The sequence below is a fragment of the Silene latifolia genome, chromosome 11, assembly GCF_048544455.1.
Source record: "Silene latifolia isolate original U9 population chromosome 11, ASM4854445v1, whole genome shotgun sequence".
NCBI lineage: Eukaryota > Viridiplantae > Streptophyta > Magnoliopsida > Caryophyllales > Caryophyllaceae > Silene > Silene latifolia.
This window is the reverse complement of record NC_133536.1, coordinates 111,872,930-111,883,825: the sequence shown is the minus strand read 5'-3', so window position 1 is coordinate 111,883,825 and position 10,896 is coordinate 111,872,930.

Below are 10,896 nucleotides of genomic sequence, written 5' to 3'. Positions count from 1 at the left end.
CATCATACAAATGGAGGTGGTGTGGTCAAACACCTCTTGCTATTTCACTCGTCATCATCATCATCATTGTGGTACCCACGTCTGCTAGATCCTCCTTGGTTATAGCCTCCTCCTTGGCCAAAGAATCCTCCACTTTGGTCATCAAAGTTCCCTTCTTGGTTCCCATAGTTAGGGAACAAAAGGTGTGGTTGAGCCCAAGATGGATGGGGGCCTCTAGGGTAGATGTACCCTTGTTGAGCCATGTTGTAGTAGGAGGGGTATTGGGCCAAGTAGTTATCAACCCTCCCTTCGTGCACTCCAAGATTGACATTTTGCATGAGTTGCATTAAATCATTCATATTTGGAGCTCTTGGATCTTGGGGAGTGAATTGTACATGTTGTGTTGGGTAGGGTGGAATGGGTACATAAGATGGTGGAGCATCTCCCCATTCCGGCAACTCACGAGGTTGACGAGGTGCTTCTTCTCTTGGTGGTGGGTTGTTGTGGATCTCAATGAGGAGGAGGTAGTTCGGTCTAGGTGAATACCGGCTTAAGTAGGGCTCGGTAGATGGTATGTTCCACCCCAAGAGAACAAGTGATGTGCAACCCTTTGTGAACCACTCTACACTTCCGGCTTGGTTGTAAGTACACCATCGGTGGTGGTTGAAAATAGAATCCTCATCAATCAAAGTGCTCCCTTAAGCTTTTCATAGCTCCCATTAATGTTGAACCCGGGGCGAAGTTCATTGGCCATAATGGTGATTAGGCCTCCCATCACAAAGGTCTTGATATTAGAATTCCCTTGAGCATAGTCATTGAGCCTTGTAAGCATCTCATGTGGCGTGCTGAAATTGTAAGCCCTTGTCCCTTGTACATTCAAGTAGGATTCTAGGAAGGTCAAGTCAAGAAGGGTGCACCTATCTCGTTCTAGCCTCCCATTGACGGTTCCGGCTATAAACCGTTCGGTGATCCGAATCACCGGATGTTGGATGGCGAAGGTGTAACATTATTTAAAGGAACGGAGTTCTCTCCCAGAAATGGCTCTCAATATGTGGTTAACGGTGAAGTCGGAGGGCTTATCGGTGTTTTCCCTCGGCACTTCAAGACCAAAAATACTTGCAAATTGCTCTAGGGTTAACCTATGGTCTCTATTGCAAAGACGGAACTCCAAAGCAATATTTCTCCGTTGATTAGTGACAACACGGAGACTACACAAGAACTCGAGGGTGAGACTCAAGTAAGTGTCCTCATGAGCATAGGACATCTTCCCAAGACCTATACTATTGAAAAACATCTCCGTTTAATGCCTTATGCCAAGTATTTCTAAAGCATCAATATCAATAAATTCAGTAGGCTCGTAGTCCTTACCTAACAATTGCTCGAATCTTTGGCGGTGGTCATCTTCGGTGAACAGTACCTCGGGGAAGTATTCAAGTTGTGTAACACCGTGTATCACTACATTTGCTCGACCTCTTGCCTCCCTTGAGGTGGATGAAGTAGCACCCTTTCACCGTTTATGTGCGGCCTCGGCGGATTTCTTGCTCTAGCTTCTTAGATTCATCATTTTCTTGATGTTAATGTTAGGGTTTTGCTTGGTTTTTGTGATGGGGATTGTTTGTGGGTGATGAGATGTGATTTTTAGTAGATAAGATAAGGAAAAAGTGGGATGGTGGGGGGCGTTTACAACAAGGAAAGGGTGGGAAACGAGCGGACCTGGGCTGGGCTCGGGCGGACAATTTACCAACCCAGCCAAATACCGTGCTCATCCGAGCGTCCCGAGGACGATCCGAGCGTCTTTTAGTTGCTGCCCTAGCGTCCTGCTCAGGAGACGCGCGGATTCTCAGACAGTGTGTTCTCGTGTCTTGAAATCAGGTGAGGAACGAGCGGTTTAGTGAGGGGATGAGCGTCTTCTTGAGAATCCGCTCAGATTCTCATCTAGTGCATAATGCTCCTCAAGGCCCTGTCTAGGATGAGCGTCCCAGAGGCGGCTCGAGCAGATCATGGTCGGGACGAGCGACCTCTTGGCAATCCGAGCAGATTTTTAGACAATGTCGATTTTTGCCTGCAGCAGGGCTCAGGGCGAACGGCTCATTGCCAGGACGAGCGTCCTGAGCTGCTCCTCATCAATCCCTCATTTCTTTCATTTAAATTCTTTCCCTTTCACCCTTTTGCGATTCCTTCTTATCATTTACTGAAAATATACTCAAAGAATGGGTAAGCACCTTCTCTCACTACTCTCATGTAAGAAAATGCAAGTAATATAAAGGTATATACAATATTATACAATGCAAAATTGTGGGAAAGCATATATTATAAATGGTGGTTTGAGATAGGACTCCACCAAACTAGTTCGAATTGTCGAAATTCTTTGTTCATCGAGCTCAAGTCTCTTAGAAAAAGGTCAAAGGCTTGTGAGCACGCCCCAAATAAGCATAAGTACGGTTTGCTCCAATTTAATATGAAGCTTGGCCAAGGAAGCTTGTCATTCATTCTCATTTTCACCTTACCCTTGGCACTTTGGCCTTTGCAATGCTTCAAACCAATAAGCCCATGATTCTGGTCAACCCAAGGAATGAAGTATGGCTCATTTTCGTCCGGAGACTTCCACTTACCACCTTCTTCTCTAATTTTGGTGATGCTGATAGCACTTGGATTTGTCAATCCTTCCAAAATAGAAGGAGAATTCTCATAACATTGATGACCGGATACCTTAGGTATTGAGATTGTGGGTGCCAAGTCTCCACAAGTAAGCTCATTTGCAATTTTGTTTTTGAGCTTTTCCACCAAGTACCCTTTATATGATGATTTGACTTTTTGGAGAAGGTCCACCATATCATCTCCAACAATCATAGGTTCCATGGTGGGTGTGAAATGGTATTCATAGGCAATAGGAAAGAGACATTCATTTTCTTCATGATAGCATACCTCAAATTTCTCAAGGATGGGCTCCTCAAGTGAGGTGATCTCACAAGTCCATTCCTCCCCTTTATTCTAAAAGTCCTTGCAAGACACATGTTCCTCATAAGCTTCTTTCACGATCTTGTCATCATGGCTATCTTCATATGAATCATAAATGGGGGCTTCACTCTTGTTCAATAATTCTTCCTCCACCGTCTCAATATTCACATCAAAAGACACACCCTCATACTCACAAAGGTTAAGAGTATTTGGCTTACCTAACCTCATATCTTCCTCATCGAATACCACACTTTCATACTCACAAGATCTCAAGGATATTGGCTCTTCCCTCTTCTCATATTCCAAATCAAAGGTTACTCCTTAAAACTTGCATTCATGGACAATGTTGAAGGATTGGTGGGGAGTGGTTGCTTGGGTTTGCCTTTATTTGGGCAGTTCGAGTTTCCAACTCCTCACCTTGGGTAACAATGCTTTGAAGAACATTGTCCCTATTTTGGCTCTCCTCTAGCACTTGTTTGAAGAAGTTTTGTTGATCTCCCATCATTTGGAGAATCACATTTTGAATGCCAGATTCATGGTCATCTTCTTGTTGTGGGTGGGTGTGAAAACGGTAGTACTGTGGCATTTGGAAATCATCGTAAAGTGGGTATTGGGAGGATAGTTGTTGTGGATATTGGATGTGGGGACTTTGGTGGGAAAAGTTGGGGTGGTAGTTAGGATTTTCATTGTATGAGTTGTAAGGTAGGTTTGTGTTGACTTGCTCCTCAAACACCCCATACCCATAGTCATACTCAAAAGATCCACCACCTACTCCGTATGTCAAGTCTTGAGCCATCGTAGCTAAGACAAGGAAACAACTACAACCAAGGAAACTACACAAAAATGGTAAGAACGACCTTGAGGAACAAGTTCCTCAAGGTTTAAAGCAAAATTAAAATAGACAAACAAACAAGAACTTAATTACAAAACACCGTCCCCGGCAATGGCGCCATTTTGATGTGGCCACGCGGTCGTCACACGTCCAATCAAACACATTTATATTTATCAACAAACAACTAGTTAGTGGTTAAGTCGAGGTCGATCCACGGGACGGTGTGCTTTGGATTCTAAGTCTATCTATCTCAATTTATGTCACAATTGATTTAGGTTGGAGTTGGTATGTAATCTAAACTAATGGAAGCAAAGGAATGAAGCAAGCAATAAATTAGGAGAAATAAACAATAAAGAATACTAGGATGTTATGGGAAAATAAGGGAATCATGGTAAGATAGCATATATGAGTAGTATAGATGCAAGCAATTTATTATTGTCAGAATTAAGTTAATTCATGTCATATAATTCATAAGAAGATTTGGGTCCCGGAGCCGAGTCATTTGTGACTGTACAACACCTACAAGTCGACTTAATTCATCCAATTAAACTACATACATGATAAACCAAATCCTAGGGAAACTTACATCTCGGAACTGAGTCATTTGCGACTATACAACACCTACAAGTCGATTTGGGTTTTCCCTATTTAACTCTATGCATGGTCTAATGAGGCTCGAGTTGGTTTATGTCTTACAAGCCTCATTGAAAAGATAATAGATGGGTAAAAAATGCAAGGTTTTATAGTCTAGCATTTCATCAAACATGACATGTGCATAAGTTGAAGAACAATAAGCAAGCATTCATGTAAACTCATTAAGCATAAATCTATCCCATGATTAACTCCCCTAATCGTCCCCCACTAATCCTAGTTAAGTAACTACTCACTCATTATCATGGGAAACATGTTATAATGGTGTCAATCATCACAACAAGTATAAACATGATAAGAGAATGAGGAAATAGACATTAAAGAGTAAAGAGTAAAGAGATTATACCAAACTTAAGATGAATAATTAGAAAGGAAAGAATAATAGAAGAAAACTTGATTGATTGATGAAGAGTTGTCAATTCTCCAATAATAACCCAATAATCTTCAGTTACCCAATAATAAACTTGAACAATAATTAAGGAAAGATTAATGTGGAATGATTGAGATTAATCGATTCTAATCTAATCTAAGGAAGGTTTTGCCTCCTCTAAGAGGGCTTTTTCTCTCCTAAGGGAACTTAAATTCCCTTGATTATTACAAATGGAGTATATATAGTGGTACATCATTAGGTTAAGCAAGGATAGATTAGTAAATAACAATGCTAAGTGTTGAATAGAGAATTGCAAGTCCCGAGGGAAATATGCAGATCAAGCTGCTACTTCCACCACGATCCGCTGGACCTCAACTGGTGCACGGCTAGTCTGTAAGGATGTCCGCTCATCCCGTGCAGGAATCGCTCGTATCATGACAGTGCAATCCGCTCGTCCCGTGCCAAGGACGCACGGATCCTGGCACAGGGCTCCATCCTCTTGCTTTAAGGCTTACGATCTATGTATACTCTTTATTCTTACTTGTTTGGTCATTGTTCTTGGCTCCTCTTCTTACTGATCCATCCAAGATCGTCAACAAGCTTCCGAATATGCACGAGAGATGGGAATTCCGCCTCATTATCTTCTTTCCTGCAAGACATATACAATGAAATAGGAAAGCAAAATAGAAAGGAATTGACGGATAAAATGGCCATGAAATGCTATATTAGTATGCAAAATAGGTTCAATTAGGGGACTAAATGTGCGCAATTAAGAGTCACATCAATGGCTCATCAGATTACCAACTTTGATTCAGGTGATGACAAGGGTTGGGCACGGACCTATATGTTTATCAGGGCGGATTCCATTACCCCTGACTTGGATTATCTCAGCTATCCTGCCGTTGAGGGAGGTAATTTCTTTTTCCTGGATTCAATTTTCGTTAGGAATTGCTTATTAATTTTTAAAAATTGGCTTACTTGAATTATCTTTGTAGTGGCTGATTAGGCTAATAATCCTGATGCTGAGGGATTGGCTGACCGGATTGCTACTTTTATGGCCCTGCCTGATGAGGAGAGGGCATGTCCTGCCTTTCTGGGGCAAGCACATATGCCTCGTTTTAAGAAGGCTAAGTTGAGCAACTATAAAGCTGTTAAGGGTGCCAAAGCTTCAGGGGATTCTTCATTAGGCAGTAAGTTTGTTGCCTTCTCTTTGTGAATTGTTTTGTTTGAACACATGTTAGTACTACTGATATAGGGTCTCGTCGTGTAGCTACCAGGGCTTCTGCCAGGAATTTCTAGCGTAGGGTTGTCTTCGGTGAAGGCAGGCGTTTCTCAGATCACAGGGCAAAAATCACGAAGCAGTGAGGCTACAGGGAGTGATAGCACTTTGCAGGTCCAGGCACCTACCCAGCAAACTCAACTGGCGTCTCCCCTAAAGGTCGTGGTTGATGAGCCTAGTCGTGCTGATAAGAGGAAGAGGCCGGATGAGACTTTAGAGGGAATTGATGAGGTTAGGGGGGTTAGGGTCAGGCTTGACGAGGTTCTATTTGCCAAGGAACAAATCTAGGCTCATTCTTTCTTGGTTGATGATCCCTTCTATAAATATCAGGTCGAGGAGTCGTCTGCACGTGCTTTGGCTGCTATGTATCATTCCAGGGATTATGCTACTAACTTGGTTACTATGCTGCAAGACGTAATAGTTCTATTCTCCTTACTTTTTTTTGGTTGTGTGTTTTTTGTTTTGTTTTGCCTGATTGGTGGTCTTTTTGTAGAATGTGAATTATATTTTAAGGGGTGCCTGTCAGCTGGAATCTCCAAATGGTGTCAAGGATACTTTGGACTAGGAGGTGCAATGCCTGAAGATGGATGCTGCGTCCATGAATACAGATTTGGAAGTGCTCAAAGCGGAGAATGAATCTTTGAAGAAAGACAATGAGGCAGGGAAAGCGCGGTTAGTTTTGGAGACATCAAAGCTGGGTTCTGCTCATAATGCCATGAAGTCTATCCAGGCGAAGCTTGACATCGTTCAGGAGGAGTTGAAGGCTGAGAAGTAGGCTATGCAGGATCAGCTGAAGGTGAATGAGGAGGTAGCTGCTGAGAGGGACTTGGTCCAAGGTAGATACAAGGATAGTGCCATGTATTTCTTTGGCAAGGGTCATGTAGATGCCATGAAGGAGCCTGTTGAAGTCAGGCCATATTGGAACCCTGATAAGGAGATGGCTGACCTCAATTCCACTTACCCTGACCTCTGCAAGTTGCATGCTGACGACGAGGTTGACTCTCCCTCATCCAAGGAAAAAAGTGGTGAACCTGATGATGAAGAGGAAGACGAGGAGCCAGCTGATGAGGGTATTAGTTCTGCTACTGCTTCTAAGGCAGGCTAATAGCTTAGTTTTTCAGTTTAAGTGTTTTTTGGCCCATTCAGGGGGGGGGGGGGGGGGGATGTCTCCTGAACATACAATTTTTAGAAAATGTTGGTATTTTTGTCCTACCCAGGAGGGATGTTCCCTTGGCAAGTTTGGATCTTTTTGATGCAATTTGAAGCTGTTTTTCTTGTTCCTTTGAATGTCCTGATTTGATTAATTGGTAATTGTGATAATGTAGTTCAAAGTATTTTGTTAGAAAAATGCCTATCATGAGGGCTTATGGCCCTCAATCCTTTTTAGGAAATTGTGGCTTTTTGCCTATTAGGAGGGCTTTTCTGGGTGAGAGGGGTGGTTGCCAGTCAGGAGGGCTTATGGCCCTCAGCCTGTCAGGAGGGCTTTAAAGACCAGTGGTCTGGTCTTTTCTGCCATCATACTTGTCTTTTTATTTTTTGTAATATATTTTGGATGAGGCAGGCAGGTGCCAAGTTTTATAAAGCATTTCTGAGATATGATTCAGGTTGGGTAGAGTGGCCTTCAATCCTGAACATTTGTTTGAGCCCGTGTATAATGATCTAGAGAATTTATGGAAAAAAGGCGTAAAAAAAGTTTTCAGGATTTAACATAGTAAGGACATAACAGGTAGGCATGGTAGGATTTGTACTTAAATAAGAACATAACAGGCAGATATTCAGGCAAAATGACAGTTAGCAGAAAAACATAGCATAATAAGGTCGTATGATATTAGTCAGGGGTTCTCCATATAAGACGTTAACCAGGTAAGAGACAAAGTTAATGGCCTTACCTGATTTGGATCATAGGATATTAGGTTTATACATGGAATAGTTTTAGGTGGGAAATGTTCCAAGATCTAGGGATCATTTATCCGTCCAGGGTTTGTAGCCTGTAGGCTCCTTGTCCTACTATTGAACCAATCAGGTAAGGTTTTTCCCATGCAGGGGCTAGATTGCCAGCATTTTTGTCCTTGGTATTTAGGAAGACTTTCCGCAGGACTAGGTCTCCTTCCTTAAATGCCTTGATGTTCACATTTTTGTTGTGGCTTCTGGCCACTGTTTGCTGGTAGGAAGCTATTCTGATCTTACTTGTGTCTCTTAATTCTTCAGCCAGGGTCAGGCTATCTTGCAGTAGTGGCTTGTTTTCTTCTATAGTGTTTAGGCTACTTCTGGTGGTTGGTACATGGATTTCTGCTGGGATCACTGCTTTACAACCATAAACCAGGGAGTAAGGGGTCTGGCCTGTGGATGTCTTGGGTGTGGTCCTGTCAGCCTAGAGGACTAAAGGAAGTTCTTCAGCCCATCTGCCTTTTTCTTCTCTTTATTTTTTTTCTTCAAGCAGCTGATCACTACTATGTTTCTGGTTTCTGCCTAGCCATTGGCTTTTGGATAGCCTGGTGTAGAGGTTACCAGACTTATACTCCATTTTGCACAGAAGGCTTTTATCATTTTTCCCACGAATTGAGTTCCGTTGTCATCGAGAGGGTGAAAGCTCTCGATCGAGCAATGAGGAAAATCAGGTCCTCGATCGAGTAACACAAGTTGCTCGATCGAGTACAAATGCTAAAAAAAATTCCTCGATCAGGTTACATAAGTGCTCGATCGAGTAATTTTTTTGCTAATAATAATAAATGGTCGTCTAAATTTATTTCAGACGATAATTTTGCAATTAAGGTTAACTCCTTTGTTACTTCTTCTGACGGTACTGATAGGTTAACGGACCCAGGAGGTGGGCATCATACGTTGACCTTGGAGAATGGAACAGTGTGGATTGATGACCCAGGCGGATGATTGGACGAGGCTAAGCCGTACAAGAAGAAAGCACGAAAGAGAGCCAAAGGTGGAGGCCTTTATGCTGCAATAAGATGTTGTTCTCCTGTTTATACGATGGTATGGAGGCCTAAGGTCAAGCTCATGGATGCTGAGGGGACCTCATTCAGTCAACAGCTTTGTTGTGGGTCTTTAACTTCTGTCGGTGGATGAAGAAAAGAAGGTCGAGCTGAGACCTATCTGAAACTAGCGCTACAAGGAGGCAACCCGGAGTTTAAATTTCTTTTTAGTTGATTTTCGAACATTTTAGTTTTGTTGTGTGCTTAATAATTGGTTTACAAACTTTAGACTGTAAACAATTTTAGACTTGGTTTTTGGTCGCCATTTGTGGTCTGCAGGTACCACCCAATGCTTCCTATTGATTTTGGGACATTGAACTGTTAGTTCATTTACACGCATTTAATCATGTTAATAATAAATTTATAGAACCGTGATTCATTACAATAATCACGTACTATACATACATATTCTCATTGTAGGGGGCAAGCCATAGTTTTTTGGACGACATCAACCGACGAGCGATACTATTGATTTGTTCTTCGTATGAAATTCGGTGCACCGAGAACGCCTTAGAACTCAAGAATCCGTAGGCGTGAATTGGGATTTCCACTCAGCGAACTGATTATTAAGGTACCTATTACGCCACATGGAACGAAGATTGTTATTGTAATTGATAATTTAAACAAACATCATTATTCGTAAATGGAAATGACTAAATAGTTTTATTAATAAAACTTACTTCATCCAAATCAAAATGTGAACAACATCTAAATTGTCAAGGTCGACAAATTCCATCAGTTGCTTCGGGTCCAGTATGACTATATCAGCTGCGCCCATAACTTCCTTTTCAATGTTAATCATGACTACATCACCTGTAGGTGACCTCTTTACAGCCAGGTTGTGCAAATCGTTCAGGGAAGCAGTTTTCATCTTTTTCTTATATTCACACGATTCATAATAAGAATCATAAGCAGGCTTAACTGCAACAACTTTCATTAACGTAGTAGTAATTGCTTTAGCTCCCATCATGGCTTTGCTTAAGTTCTGCAAATGTAAAGATTAAAGTACTTACGATATGTTAATATTCGTACCCAAATATATTTAAAGAACAAGTAATAATTAATGTCTGCATATAGGTACCTCGAGGATGACAATATTGATGAGTTTGTCAGGGCATTGGACATAATAGCTTAGGGCTTCTTTCAAATAAGTGACCTCCTCATTAGGAAATGGTACTTTTACTTCCTCATACTCGTCTTTATATAATTGGGACACATCCACTTTCCTGCAATTGTGACAAAGGGGTGTACCATGAACCTTAACTTCCTGAAGCCGGTCGTAATTGAACACGTATCCCCTGGAAACAACTACTTTCGTTTTCCCCTGTAAATAGGACGAACGACAAGCCACCTCGCAATCGCCCTTCACGTCAGCTTTAATCAATTAGTACACATACATTCACTACCTTTAATAAATTTCCTGAGTAAAAAACGTGTATGATATGAATAGTTATAAACTAGTAGCTATTACCTTTTTCGGTGTTGAGAAGAACATCTGATCATCAACTACCTCCACTTCATCCTGTGTCATCATCCTGTGTCACGGCCTTCTTGGAATCCTCTTCCTCTTTAACTGCCTGATATCGATCCTTGACTCCCACTTCAGTCTCCTTTCCCATTTCCTTCTCCCTTGTCATGTCATCCTCGGCTTCCTTTTGTACATTAACACTTGTCCATATAACACGTACTGATTTTCCAAATCATATAACACATTGTATATAAGACATAACTATTATTACCTCTTTTTCATCCTCCTCCTCCTCCTCCTCCTCCTCCTCCTCCTCCTCCTCCTCCTCCTCCTCCTCCTCCTCCTCCTTCTTCTACTCCTTCTCCTGCTCCT